Source organism: Sinohyriopsis cumingii, chromosome 14 (assembly GCF_028554795.1).
Source record: "Sinohyriopsis cumingii isolate HCF-2022 chromosome 14, ASM2855479v2, whole genome shotgun sequence".
Classification (NCBI taxonomy): domain Eukaryota; kingdom Metazoa; phylum Mollusca; class Bivalvia; order Unionida; family Unionidae; genus Sinohyriopsis; species Sinohyriopsis cumingii.
In genome coordinates this window covers 109172805-109188728 of record NC_142974.1, presented here as the reverse complement: position 1 = coordinate 109188728, position 15924 = coordinate 109172805, and positions in this window count along the sequence as shown.

The window sequence follows — 15924 nt, the reverse complement described above, 5'->3', positions numbered from 1 at the left end:
CTGAGTAGTGACGTGTCTATATTGATCTCAATAGGGACGTGTCTACATTGATCTGAACAGTGTCGTGTCTATGTTGATCTGATTAGTGACGTATCTATATTGATCTGAGTAATTATGTGTCTATAATAAGCTGAGTAGTGACGTGTCTAAATTTGTATGAGTAGTGAAGTGTATATATTGATCTGATTAGTGACGTATCTATATTGATCTGAGTAGTGACGTGTCTATATGGACCTGAGTATTGACATGCCTATATTGATCTGAATGGTGACGTGTCTATATTGATCTGATTTGTGATGCATCTATATTGATCTGAACAGTGACGTGTCTATATTGATCTGAATAGTGACTTGCATATATTGATCTGAATATTAAAGTGTCTATATTGATTTGAGTAGTGATGTGTGTTCATTTATATGATTATTGACGTGTCTTTATTGATTTCAATAGTGACGTGTCTATATTAATCTGAATAGTGATGTGCTTATATTAATCTGATTAGTGACGTATCTATATTGATGAGTAATGATACGTCTATATTGATCTGAATAGTGACGTGTCTATATTCATCTGAATAGTGACGTTTCTATTTTGATCTGAGTAGTGACGTGTCTATATTGATCTAAGTAGTTACGTGTCTAAATTGATTTGAATAGTGACGTGTCTATATTGATTTCAATAGTGATATGACTTGTTTTGCAGCTTACTTTCTATTCTTGTATCAGCTCAAACTTATTGTTTGCATTTTGACTTGAATTGCTGAGTTTAGTTGCCTCTTCCTTCGATCATTACAACAATTTAACATAATTATAGACCTGAATAGTCATATTTCTTTATGTCTCATTTTCTCCTCTTCCCTCAGTAAAATGCAGTTGTATATATATTAACCGGAATAGTTCTTACGTGCTACTCTTACATCAACTAATGTCAATCGTTAGATCTTGAACTATATTGTAATATATATGTGTCTAGTACCTTCTAATCGTTTCTCAGCAATAGGCAGTTGTCTAAATATTGACAGGATATTTAATTTCTTTTGTCTTTCTTTCTATCCTTGTAATAGCCAAAGTCAAGTGTTGCAGTTTTGACCGTTATAGTTCTTACTTCTTCCCTTACCTTATAAACATGTAATAACCAAAATTGGATGTCTAAACATTTGCCGGTATGGATACATTTTTCTCCTACTTTCTATCATTGTATTAAACAAATCAAATTATTTAAGTATCGACCTAAATAATTACATTTCTTAAACTCTTTCTTTATCTTACGATGAAACAAATAATGTCATTGTTTTTAAATATTCACGTGAATAATTAAAGTGGGGTTTATTTACCTTATTTATTTGTATTTACTGTTCCATTTATATGCTTTCCATAGTTGACTTATACTTGGCATTTGTTAAATGAATTTAAAACATCGGATTTTAGAAACAAAAACACATTATCATGGTTAACAAAGTCTAAAAAACATTGTCAGGATAAACAAAATACAGCAAGGAGTACATCATGGTTCATGAAATGTGAGTTTCTTTTTGTCAGTGACAAGGCAGACAGTAGGTATTACATTATGATTCATTGAGAACTTAGGATCAAAACATATAGTAGGTAGTATATTATGGTTCATGGCATGTGAGAACATAGGATCAAAACAGACAGTAGGTATTATATATTGGTTCATGACATATGAGAACTTTGGATTAAAACAGACAATTTGTATATAACTGCTGAACCGCTGACATATATGTTGATTAAGAAAGCCATGTTTCGTTGCTCTGAAAAACGTCAGGATGCTTTTGATCAGTTAATGACCATACTTAAGAGTGCACCAATTCTTTCAGCTCAGAATTTCAGTCTGTCATTTAAATTGTCTGTTCATGCAAGTGTCGTTGGTGTTGGTATAGTATTGATTCCAGAAGAGAAAAATAGTATAGAACATCCAATGTGTTATTTTTCTAAGAATTAAACAAGCACCAGAAAAATTATTCCAAAATCGACAAGGAATGCTTGGTTTTGATGTTGTTTTTGCACACTTTGAAGTGTATATTAGTTCAGTTCCTTCTCCGAGTATTGTATTTAGTGATAGCAACCCTCTTACCTTCATTGGCAACAAGAAAAATAAAAATCAGAGATTATTAGTGTGAAGTTTGATGCTGCAGGAATACCTCATTGCCATCTCGCACGTCAATGGAAAATACAAGCTGATGGTAGATGCAGTTTTTCCTGTTTATACATGTTATATTATTCATGTTTAATTTGTGCCATTCATAAGACTGCATCTGATGTAAATTTATGTTACATATACATTTGCATAAATGTTCTTTACTTTACGAGGAGAGGTGGTATGTATATTTAATATGCATTGTTTGTTTTTCATGATAGGCTTTGGGTTATGTAAAGTTGTATCTTGTAACTGACCTTGTCTATAACTAAGTTCATTGTGTATACGACTAAACCCACTGATTTTTTTTTAAATTCTGTAAACAACTAACACAGACAATATTGTATCTAAGGGATTCATATGATAATTATTAATATAAGTAAACATTTATATTGGTCTAATTCAATGACATTGAGTTTGCTTTGTATTTTATACCTTTAGTAACAGACCTTCTACTTATAAATAAGAGTTTATCTATTAAATATTTAGAAACTTCTAGAATGAAATTTACCATTAGGTGATTGTTTTTAGAAAATGTTAATTGAAATCAAGGTCAGGTTGAAGATTATACAATCTTGTTAATGAAACAATTATGTATTCATGCTGTCAGATCTAAACATAATCAGTTGTAGCATTGTTTTGTTAAGTATATCGTTTGGGCTGTAATTTATTTATCAAATTTATTTAAGTTATTATTCTCTGGCAATTTTAGGTACTCAAAATTATTTGTGGAAATATATACTTGGATTTTTAATGAAATACAAGGATATATTAGTGGACTGTGTTATTATGATTCAACAAAATGCTGTTGGCACATCACTAAGACACTGGTCACTACAGACACATCAACACTTCCAGAATTGAATTTTTTTTTCAGAACACCGTTTGTTCAAAACTTTAATCAGTAGGACTAGTGTTCAAAATTCTAGGACTATATGATAATTATCTTGCAACACTGTAAGTTCTTTTTTACATTTTCACTTTGTTTTGTAGGGAAATAAATTATCCTTGAATTTTGCAAAGCTTGTCAGTTCGCATTCTTTTCCATTAATAACTTTAAGACCAAGGATTGTTTTTTAAAAAAAAAAATTGAGCATTTTGTATGAAAATATAGATTAATTTCACGGTGAAGACCTCATTTGACTATATTCTGGTGATAATACCGTTATAGGACTCACGGTACTAATTCCACTCCAATGGTAAACATATGGAAACATTATTATATTCAAAACTCAATAACTTAAAATGTATGGGTGCTGATAATTCTTCATGCACATCTAACCTTGGTGCAAGCTTATGTGTGGAGAACACCATATGACCCGTGGCACTTTGTTTACATACATGTGCATGAAACAAGTGTTATTGATTCTGCACCAAATGAATCAGGTGCTACTTTCAGTATTGAGTACTCCTGAGTCTAGCCTGTAAAAATGCTAAAATTACATCAGTAGAAATTTGTCGATATTTTTTTTTTACATTACATATAGGATAAACTCTCAATCGAAATTTTTCCTAAAATTTTAATTTTCATTATTAACCAATTATGGACCACCAAACCTGTACATACTCTATTATTTCTTCACCCATTTCTAGACTGGTTCACAGTTCATCCGTATAATTAGTACCGTGTGTCCTATAATAGTGCCCCTATATTAATATGATAATATGATTGGAGACAAAACGTTTGGGCTATTTTTACTATCTTCATAAGTACCATTCATGCATGAAAATGACAATTTATGAAGCAACACTATGCCACATACCATAACCATGGATCAGTTTTACTTCCTTTCGCCTCTTATAATTAGTTACCTGATGAATGAAAATACCCATCAAGTTTCATTTCTGTACATTTAGCAGTGTTTGAGGAACTGTATTTGAAGCATATGCTTAACATTGAAGTCTACATCGTCAACAACAAGCTGGGAAAGTAAAAAACATGTCTAACCATTATTTCACAAGCAAAACAAAAGAGAGATAATTAAATATAAAGAATGATATCATATTTGGATTTCCTGCTAAGTATAAGTATGCTAATTGATATATATGAAATTCTATAAAATTTAAATTAAACCTTAAATATAACACTGACATTAGTGACAGCATCATCCGTGTATTATATCTGCTAAAAGTTACAATTTATCTAAAACAAAATAATGTACACTTTGATATTATTACAAGTTTTCGACACAATTCCTGGTAAATATTTAGGTATCTCGCTGCTGCTACTGCTGGTGATGTTGATGATGGTGAAATATCCACTATCATTTGGACAGTAATAAATCTACTCATTGTGGTAAAAATATGCCTCCGGAAAGGTTGTAAATGATTCAATAAACATTGTATGAAAATGCATCCCTAATGGTTGTCACCTGTGAGTCAAATAAGCCTGGTATAAATGCTCCCATAGTGGTTATCACCTGTAAATGAGTCAAATAAACCTGGTATTAAAGATACAGTCATTTAAAGAGTAAGTTTTGAACTAAATATTGCAAGCATGTTTTCAGCAGTACCTAACAATTGATTCATCCCCTAATTCCATCAAATGGTCTAGTTTCGTATTCATCATTCCGAGTTTCATGAAGCATTTGATAAAGCTGCCTGTTTTTCCCTAATTGTAAACTTTCTCTAAGATGTAAGCGTGTGTTGTGGTCAGGAGAGTGTCTAGTTATTACACTGGGTCTACCACTCTATAACATGTAGACCAGGTTTGATACTGAGCACAATTCATCTCACTGCAATACCTACACACCCTTTGAGTTAATTAGGGATTGGTAATGTACCATACAGTATGCATCCGTGTCATCAAGAAAGATATATGTATATTATTTATTAATAGTTTGCTACTGGGAAATATTCCACATCATATAAATAGTATAAATGCCTGGCATCTAAAATCCAAGGTAGAAATTTCCCTTTTCTCTTTTAATCTGATGTAGCTATGTTCAAAATATTTTCAACATAAATCACGTCATACTTGAATCTCAATTTTGTGTGAGGGACTACAGCTTTAGGTTCATATTCCTTTAGGTTTGTTACCTGTAGAAATGCACAGATCTTCTCCTGTCTTCCTCTCATCTGTTCTAATTCTGATTGTGACAGGTTGGCCCAGCCTCACACATGGCAAAGTAACAACGTACATCTAAATACATTTTCAAACAAAAACAAGACAACGACTGATGCATTTAAGAGGGTAATGTCAGCTTCATTTTATAGCAACGCTGATTCTTCTTAAGACGGCTATTGTCTTACATATTTGTCATGGGGGAATTAAGAGAAATGAAGATCACTAAAATTATAAGTATAATGCAAAGTCAAAGGAATGACACATTGACTTTATTTAGACAGTATTTCAGGATACTCCTGTAATGCAATGACATAATATCCAGGTTGAAGGTAGTCTACTAAATAAACCCCAGACATACTCAGAAGATATGATGGTTTCAAAAGATGTACCGGTATACTAATCTCTAACAATGACATTGAATTCAGATTCCTAGCGTCCAAACTCTAAACATGCCATATACAAAAGCCAAAAAAATCATGGCATTAACGCAAGGCTTTTATCAACACTGGTATGGTCCTCTTGCAAGGTTTTGCCATATACTTATTAAACAATAGTTCCAGTTATTTATTTTGTTTGCTTGTTGAATTCGTGACAGTGTTGGCCAAGCATGGATATAATCCGTGCAGTCAAAGTATCAGCAAATGCTTCCATTACTAATCTGAACTGAGGTCACAGCTGTCCTCAGCCACTGCCTGGCTCTCTCAACCATGTGGTAATTATACAACCATTTAAACATATTTATCCATAGCTTTTCAGTTAGTTCTACCAGATAAAAGCAGTTAAGTTACATGATTTCTTTGCATTAATTGGCTTGTTATGCGCTCTAAATTAGCAGCAGTCTATGTGTAAATAATTCCTGGCATCCTTTTGCTATATCTGCCTGCTTGATATAACATTATGATATTTTATCAGGATTTCATTTTAATAGATTATTTTAGTTTGGGTTACACCAACCGAGAAACAACATTTAATTTTTGCCTATAATAAAGCATATTTAAAGCGCTGTTCCAAAGACAAGACAGCTCAAACTTTATATCATCAGTGAGGGTGGCATTTCGGTGACGTATTTGTTTAGAATAGTGTAAGGTGATTTGGTGGTAATACAATGTGTGACATATGTTCAATAATATTTGGAAACGGGGTGCCACTACTAAATCTGTCATATGTTACACTTATTTATTCGCAATTCTACTTGAGAACGTGTTTACAAGATACTTGACCATTAAAGTGTCTGCAAAATTAATATAGAGACAAAGTTAATCTTTAGTTGCAATGCTTAATTTTCGGCACGTTGTTTGCTCTGCGATCTCATCACGGCATATTTATCAGTACCTAATTTCATTCAAAGATTGTTTTAATTTTAAGATGAAATTATAAGAAATAAAAATCGAAGCGTGTAAGTCAGATGGCAACACTCTGTGAAAAGAAAAGGGTTCATAATTGAAACTGAAATATTTCAGTAAGGTTCTCAGCTCTTTACTTTCTATTCATATTGGACCTGAGAAATAAAAATCTGCATGATTTAGTTAGACTTTAAGTGGTTATGCAGATAAAAGTTTGATATATTTACAACTTTATTAAAAATAAGTAAACACCATTAGGCTCATGGCTGTTAAATATCTCAACTTAAGATATTTTACCTTAATCTCTCTCTATCTCTCTTTCTCAACTCTATTGCTATTTCCATAATCCCTAACTGCTGATAACATTTACTTTTCTAGCATTTGCTTTCCTTTTTCATCTACATATATCTATATGTAATATTTATATATCTTTTCAGTTATTTTAATTATTTACATATTGTTTTATGCTGAAAAGAAATATAAGAAGAAAACGAAGGTTGTATAATTGAACAATAAATAGAAAATGATTAGAAACGAAAAATAAATCACTGGATGTACCAATTAATTCAGGCATGCAGTCGAGATTAAATTCCTTCCACTAAAGATACTAATGACATTTACATTTGATTTAGTTGAACAGAAACAACAAGAATTTACTTTTGTCTCTACAGAGTGTATTTACAACAATGTTCTGAAAACATGTATAGCTCCAAATCAGTATCATCATAGAAAGTGGCATATAAGGCTAGAATGGGGTGAAGTCGGGTGTTGTTGTCTCAATAGCATATCCGGCATGATGCTCATATATATTTGTAAACTCTGTGACACTAAATAATCAGTCTCTATGTTATCATTACGTATTTATTCTGGAACAAATAATACACTCTAGCATCTCTTTATAAATTCAAGATAAAATTCGGCCTGGGCAAGCTCATACATGCAAGTAACTTGCCAATGGCCAAGTCTTACAAAACAAATTGAAAGAGAGAGAGAGAGAGTGACATAAATCATTTTCAGTTGGTAGTGCTTTATCGTCTGCCAGTACTATACTATGTGTTCACGCCACAACACATGCAAAAGATTGTTTAGAAGCCTCTTATCAATTTCAAGATGAAAATTTAATTACAGAGATATAGAAACAGTAGACAACACAAAATCTGCATAATATAAATGAGCCTTAAATAGATATGCAGCTAAACAAAGATCTGATATACGTACAACATTATAAAAATTAAGAAAAGAGAGTTGTGTATGGCCGTTGAATGATTCAGTTTAATGTGTTTCCTCAAAACCACTCTCTCTTAAAATTACTAAGAATGTATAAATGTAGTGTTAAGTATATTTTATTTGTATTGTGTGCCTTAATTTTTTCCGTGATTTACGGATGTGAACAAAGATTTTGCCTTCTTGACTCTTGTCATGATTGAATAATTTTATGGAGTTTTTTTTATCTTGTACATGGTAAGTTATAGCTATAAGCAAGATGTTTACTAGAATCCGACTCCAGGGTGTGGCTTAATACACAAGTTAATGTAATTTCTCACTCGAATTCCAGAACTTTCTAGTGCGTAGTAGACCATCTGGGGATGTATATATATAGCCAAGCTGATACAAAAATAATTCATTTCTTATAAGATTAGTCTATGTTGATATATTGATTTTTACAATCAAAAATCAATGAATGAGATGAATTATTTATTTAAATTATTTATAAGATTTACTAACGTGCTCATTGACTTTCCTCGGATTATTTCATAGCTTTGTAGTTTTGTGAATTCATTGAAAGACTTTATGTCCTTCAGTATTGCCATATCAGGATATTTACGACAAGCACTATGTCAGGGCATTCAATAAATATAACTTTCTGGTAACATTTTATATTCTTGCACATTGTTTAAGGAGATATTGATTATTCGGAATTTAATTAACAACAGTTTCTTTCAAAATGTCACTTTGTATTCTGCTGCAATATATTATATGTTGAAATTTCTTTAAAACCGTTCGTTTCACTTCCTTCTTGTTATATAATTTAAGGCCAACAATCGTAGAACAAATTGTGGGTTTATCTTGACCAGAATTGCATTAGAACGTTAAGGAGATACTAAATGTTTGTCTTAAAAAATGATTTTAATTTTATTTTTGGTACAAATTTGTATTTCCAATATATCAGGCAAAACCAGAAAGCATTCACATTGTCATTTAAGTCGAGAACATTGTTTTAAATTATACCCAATAATGACTAGAGTCTATTGAAAACAATGGGCTGCTTGCGCTTATTAGACATGATGATATTTTTGAAGCGAAATCTTGGAAAAAACACGTGATAAAGAATAGCTTAAATCAGTATTTCGTGGAAACCATTATTTGAATTATATTGTTTTGGGTTTATTAAGTAAGTCTGCATGTGTTTTTGATAGGAAATTAAAGGAATTACAGCTGAACAAATATATGGAATTAGAACTAAGAAAGTTTATGCTTTTGAGACTGTAAATTCAAGTCAGCGAAATAGAGAGAGGACGAAAATGCAAAATCAGAGAGAGGAAACGGGGACGCAACTGCAGAGGGAGAGAGGATATAGGGAAGTACAAATGCAGATACAGAGAGAATAAAGGGATATGCAATTGAGTTTGCAATAATTAGAACTTGCACGCGGTGCGCAGTCTCGGGGCAACTTTATACACCTCCTGTTTGTGATGTCACCAGAGATCTGAACTATTAGGTTAGAATTTCTTTTGCTAGACAAAACAGCCCTTTCAAGAGAAAGAAGTTGATTGACACTTTCTTCAGTATGAGAGTATTGCTGAAAATGTGAAATGGACAAGAGAATATAGGACCTTATTATTACAAACTTTACTTATATATACAAAGTATCCATACATCGACACACACACACACACACACACACACACACACACACACACACATATATATATATATATATATATATATATATATATATATATATATATATATATATATATATATATATATATATATATATATTAATCGTTTCACTCCAATATAAATAAGATGTCAAAGCAACCTAGTCACTACTTTGCTACCTAACAGACATTAACATGTCCGTTGAAAATATGCATCTGATACACGTATGTATCTGGAAAACTGTCCATTCAAATAAGGATCTTAATACTTTCTTGCTCGATCGTTTTATTTGAATCCTGTGATGTCCGCCTGCAGACAATCTAAAACGACAGTCATATTACAGTAGCAATATCTAAATACAGAGCTCATACAAGTATATTATTCAATTTTTTTAAAGAAAAGGTCTGGAAGTGTAAAGGGGACACATTTGTCGGAAATTTTTAAAATTATTCATATAATGTCGTTAAGATATCTGCATGCCTAACTTGAAATAAATCCATTAAATGATTATAAGTGTGTTTGTATTAAGTTAATTTACATAACACATAGCAGTTAACTCCAAACCCCGTACAAGTTAATTGTTTTCTCCATATCTAGAAAGCAATTTTTAAGGCATGACAAATTTCACTGATTCTCTATATACTTCTAAGTTAATTACCCAACTGATACGAAACGAACACGTTTGTCAATATACTCTTATTGGGACCCCACATGTTAGACAAGAGCAAACAAACATTACAAGAGCTTAATTCATATCACCATTTCTGCTAGTGTTGTTTCAACTGAATGAAAAGTACAAAAAAGCAATTCGATCTGTATATGCTATGAACGAGATTTGATAACTTTCATAATTTTCATCATATAATAACTTTCATCATCTTTTAAAGCACCGGAATGGATGTCCCAAAGTGTACAAGCATATTCAGCCTATTCTAAAATAAGTCCTGCTAAACCCCTGGAATCTACTGATTATGCATTTTGTAGGCAAGATGGCATGCTGAGTCTTAATAGGCATAACGTATGATGTGCTTTGGTGCATACTAGTTGAATGTGAACGTTTCATTTCAGAGCACCAGTAACTCTGCATCCTATATATTGTATTCGAGTGAATGTTCTGAAGACGTCTCTTCCGATGAATGTGGCATTTTTGTCTTTGTCCTTTTGCATTGTGTTGCATTGTTTTAGGTCGGAATCAGGCTAGAAAAGGGGACAAGTCAGATATTTGTGAAAATGTTTTGTTGATTCACGTGGTATGTTACGCGCTGCCATTACCATGTGCATATTATCTTGTGTTTTAAAGATTTAACGTATTTTGAATATGGAGTGAATGATCCGATATGTTTTGAATGGGGAGTTTGTAATCACCTGTATCGCATGAGGACATGTCTGTAGTACACTTGTCTTGTGTTTGAATGCTCCAACATGTTACGATCGAATAATACATTTTTGGGGACATCAAATAATACTAACTTTAATGAACATATTGTTCACATCTATAAAGAATGAGATGATAGACTTGTATTAGCCTTGTCTTGTGTTTGAATGATCCACGGTGTTTTGAATGGGGAATCAATGACCTAAAGTATTCTGAATGGAGATGGTATACTTGTATTAGTCTTGTCGTGTTTGAATAATCCACCATATTTGAATGGGAAATCAGTGATCGTACGTATTTTGAATGGAGGCGATATACTTGTATTTGTCATGTCTAGTGTTTGAATGATCTAAAGGGTCTTGAATGAAGAGATTGTACTCATCTGCACATATCGAGGAGACAAACCTATATTAGTTTTGTCTTGTATTTAAATAATCTAACATGTTTTGAATGATACGATTGTACACATGTAAATTTTAAGAATGTACAGCGTTTTGTTCAAAATCTTTACTTTATTTTTAAATGGAATGGGAAACGTTGATGTTTATATGTAATACTGAATGTAGCAACAATACTGCTAGCATTACTGAAGACAATGAAATACAATTTAAAAAGCAACGTACGTGCTTCACATTCAGGTATAGTTCCAGAAGCATAAAAAGATAGCCATCGTTGCTTATGTTGGACACATTACACCTTCCAAAGACAGATCTGAAAAAATTTATTCTTTTAAATTACCTTAAAGTAACTATCTGTTTTGTAATTAGTTAAACTATACGAAACTGAACTCTATTTAATTTTTTCAGATGTCATTGTATTGTAATAGGAATACAAACGGGTTCTGTATCTAAGTAGCATTATTTTATCAAAGTTTACGGTTAAAGCACCAGTCAGTTTAGAGTACTAACAGTACGGTACTAGCATTAGAGATATATAAACAAACACTCCACAACATTTAAGCTGATGTAGAACATGTGTGTAGTTAAAACTCTTTCACATAGTATCTGGACATTTTTTTAAATAGATACAACCAACTTTTTCCATGGTAATCTAGACAGGAACTAGTAGCACGTAAGACATAGCCATATTCACTCAATCTTTGAGCTGAAAAATGAAATGAATGACTTAAAAGATCACACAGCACCTTCACATCTCTACAATTGACCTCACCGGATTTTTTGGACATATGGCTATTCCTGACAATTTGAGAAATATTAATACGGGTCTTTATCATAAATCTAATTCTTCGATATATCACAAGCGCCAATTAATAGGAGAGACAAACACTAGTTAGATGCAAAAGCTTTGTTGTATCCTGGTTTATTCTGTCAAATATTTTACAGTTAACGAAAATGTAGGGCAATTAGCAGCATAACCCCTTATTATTTAAGGCATTAGATACGGTTGGTCGGGAAACCAGTGGAGAATTACGCACAGGTCAGAGAAGTGGCATTTACAAAGACAATTTCCAAAGTCAGCACCCATCCAACGATGCTACCACACCCTACTTCTTTTGATATACCGTAGGTAGGATTGTATAAAAATTAAGAATGTTTTGGCATCTTGGCCTCTTCTTTGCTACTAACTTTCACTTCACAGGTACTGTGATTTAAGTGTACTGGTATCTAGTTTCTTTCTAGTACATGAATAGGTGCATACAATTGAATCTACAGAGGTTCGCGAATGGATATATATTTTTTACCCTGGCTTACTATTCCTAGCCAAAATACCGTGAATCCTGCTGTTACAATTATATGGTCTTAAACATAATAACATAACAAAAGCGAAAACAAAGTTTTACAAAATTCAACAAATTGTGTATTTCCTTAAATACGAAATGAACAGAATTCTTCAGACACTTCTTACTGTTAAAACAACAATGATAGAAAACAGACATACTTTAATTAGAACCAATATTTTTACATACGCCCCTGTCATATTCATCGCCTGAGATAAACGTTTTCTTCACTCTTGTACTGCTACACAATTCACAGTAACACAAATGCCCCGAGTGGCCAAGTGGTCTAAATCGCTCACCTTTACGGATCATTGCCATCTCATCTCTGTCTGAGTGGGTCCTAGTCTCGGGTTCGGCCAATGTGGGTATGAGAGAAAGCTTGCCAGCTTCTCGTGGGTCGGTGGTTCTTACCGGGTTTTTTCCGGGTTCTTTCTCCACCATTTATACTGACCGCCATGCATAGCCTATCTTATGCTGAAAATGCCGTTAAACCATACAACACCACAACAACAACAAATTCCCTGTGCAATCATCACCATCTTTCCTTTTAAATCCACCCCATATCCACCCAGCATAGATTCAACGTACTTTGGACTAGGATATGAACGTGCTTAGCATGTCTTTGTTTGTTTCCTTGTTTGTTTGTTGCTTTTTTCAATAAACATTCTTGGCTTGGCATTTATTATATTCATCTTATCCTAGCACAAAATACAAATAACCCGTAGCATGTAAACAACACTAAATGCTCTAAACAATAGATTCACTAATTCGAGCATAACGTAGGTTTAATCCATGCACTGACTGATTCTGTTCAGTGTGATTGTAGACTGAGAAAATATAAAACAACAGGAAAAGAAATGAGAGCAAAGAGAGACTAATTGTTGAAGAATATTTAAGAGCACTGTCTTTTTCACTTTTTATTTATTGTCTAGTCATACTAATCATAGAGCTAATCAGAAAACGGCATGTCTGTGAATGACTACGATGTTGATGATAATTTACAAACGTTTTTGTTAAAGGCATAACATCTTTTAATAGAAAAACACATCTGAGTACATCTGCAATTTACCTTTGAAATGGAAGTGTTTCTTTTGAAGATTTAACATTACATAAATGTAGAATTATTCACTTGTGCTCAATAGTAAGATGTATTTTGAAGGTTGTCGCATTCCCTGTGTATTACAATTTGTGAAACAGGAATGTTTCATCCTGTATTTGTTCATGTGCAATGGCTATACTTTTTTGGTTCATTGAAGCAATATTTGATCAAGTAATTTATACTCAGTATGTCAAATTGCACTGCATTCTCCGAAGTCAATTTTTGGGCCCTACATGCGACCTTTCTGGGGATAAATGATCAATTAAGTTCGATCTTGTTTATCTTCCTCAGATCAACTACGCAAATGATACCTGTTGAAAAATAGACTGTAGTTGTCCTAAATTAATCGATCAACTGACACTCTCTTTATTGCTGCTAGATTACAAATTAAACTTTTCTTGCTAACAAACAAGTACATTGTTTTCTTGGAAAACAGGCCACATACAACAGCCGACAGATATAGGAAACTAACAGATTAATAAGTTTCAATTTAGCCATGTTATCATCATCATCAACAACAACAAGAACTTCAGCTTAAGTGATATCAACATCAATATCAACGGCATCTTCAAATGCAAAGCTGAGAATAGTAGCATGGTCGATGAACTATTTACCGTGTAATTACTAACTGACGTGGATTTCTCTGTTGCCACAAGCCAATAATTTGACGACACAACTAACTGTTGTCCTTCTGCAGTAACAAAAGATTCGTTTCACAATTCACGAAAGCAACTAGCGACAAATATGCATTTTGTCACAAAAGCAATAATCTAATAAAGATGTTACATTTGTATATTTAGTAGAAGAGACAGTAGCGGTAACAAATATTTCATTTTACAATTGACAAGAGTTAGGTACCGATGAAAATGCGACCTTTCTCAAAAGTATGAATCTAATATCCGTGAAAAGAAAATAATTCATATTTAATTCATAAACAACATTAGAAACAAAATAATAAACGAATGCATTACAGCAGCAACATGTCTTTTTATTATAGTCATGCTTGTGCGAATGAAGTACAAACAATAACCAGCGGCGGTTTTAGGTCTGTGCACGCTCAGTGCGAAATGAGGACATTGAACTCCCCAAATCTAATCACAAATCTATATCACTAACAAAATTCTGTGAAATATTCCTATAATATTGCAGATTTGTTTTCAAAACCAAATTATATTTAAATAATCTGCTTTAATTATAATATAATGGTAGTAATAGTGTAGTGCATTGTTATTATGATTAGTATTACTATTATTATAATTATTATTATTATTATTATTATTATCATTATTATTAACAGTAATAACAGTGACAGTTAGCAGCCCCAGAAAAAGAATAAAACTATAAACCAATCTACAAATCAATAACCGGAATTCAAGTGAAATATTCCAATGTAGCTCTTTTCGGAAATGACGTCATCGTTGTACCAGTGAAAATCAAAGCAGGTGCAAATGTGTTATCGAAATATTCTTAAGCCTGCACCGCGAACCACCTTAAAACGTTTTTAAGTGCGTCCTGCTCTCATATTTAGGACTATTGTATTTAACAATAGGTCATGCTGTATGCTAAGGAGTAAATTAAGGAGTAAAGAGCTGTAGAAAAATTAATCCTGAGTGTAGTATAATGATGGACAAGTTTCGTTTATAATGAAATACTGCCACATTATATTTGAGAAATGTCCCGTGTGCTAATTTGTTCACTGAATATACATAACGTGACAGTATTTGCACAATATTTGTCTTATGAGGACATTAATTGCATTTTTAGACTATATTGAATAATGAATTTGAATGAATGATGTCTTTACAAGTACTAGCTGCAATGGTCTGTATGTTGTTACTGCTTTTAATGCTAAAAAGCAGCATGCTTTATGACGTTAGTAAACTGTCCGAAGGGCATGCTATGTAAACGTAAGGATTCAAACGACGTTACAATTTTTCATTATATAACCATTTGCAAAGAAAGCATATGGTCTAGCTGACAGAGTACTTTAACGACTTTTCATAAGGCTGAAGGACATTCTTTGAGGTCGCAGACAACTAATCCGGCAAACGAACATGGTAAGGATTACGAGAAAATAATCTTTTAACGTGATTGTGTTCTTATAAGACGCAATGCGCTTTCGTTAGTGACCAATTGCTTAACTTTTGCAATCAAACAAATTTACATGCTTACAAAACTCTACAAAACAACAAAGATTTCTTATTATAAACTTGCAATTTTATCTTTAACCGTTTCAACGAAGTGTACCTGTAGTAGAAAATT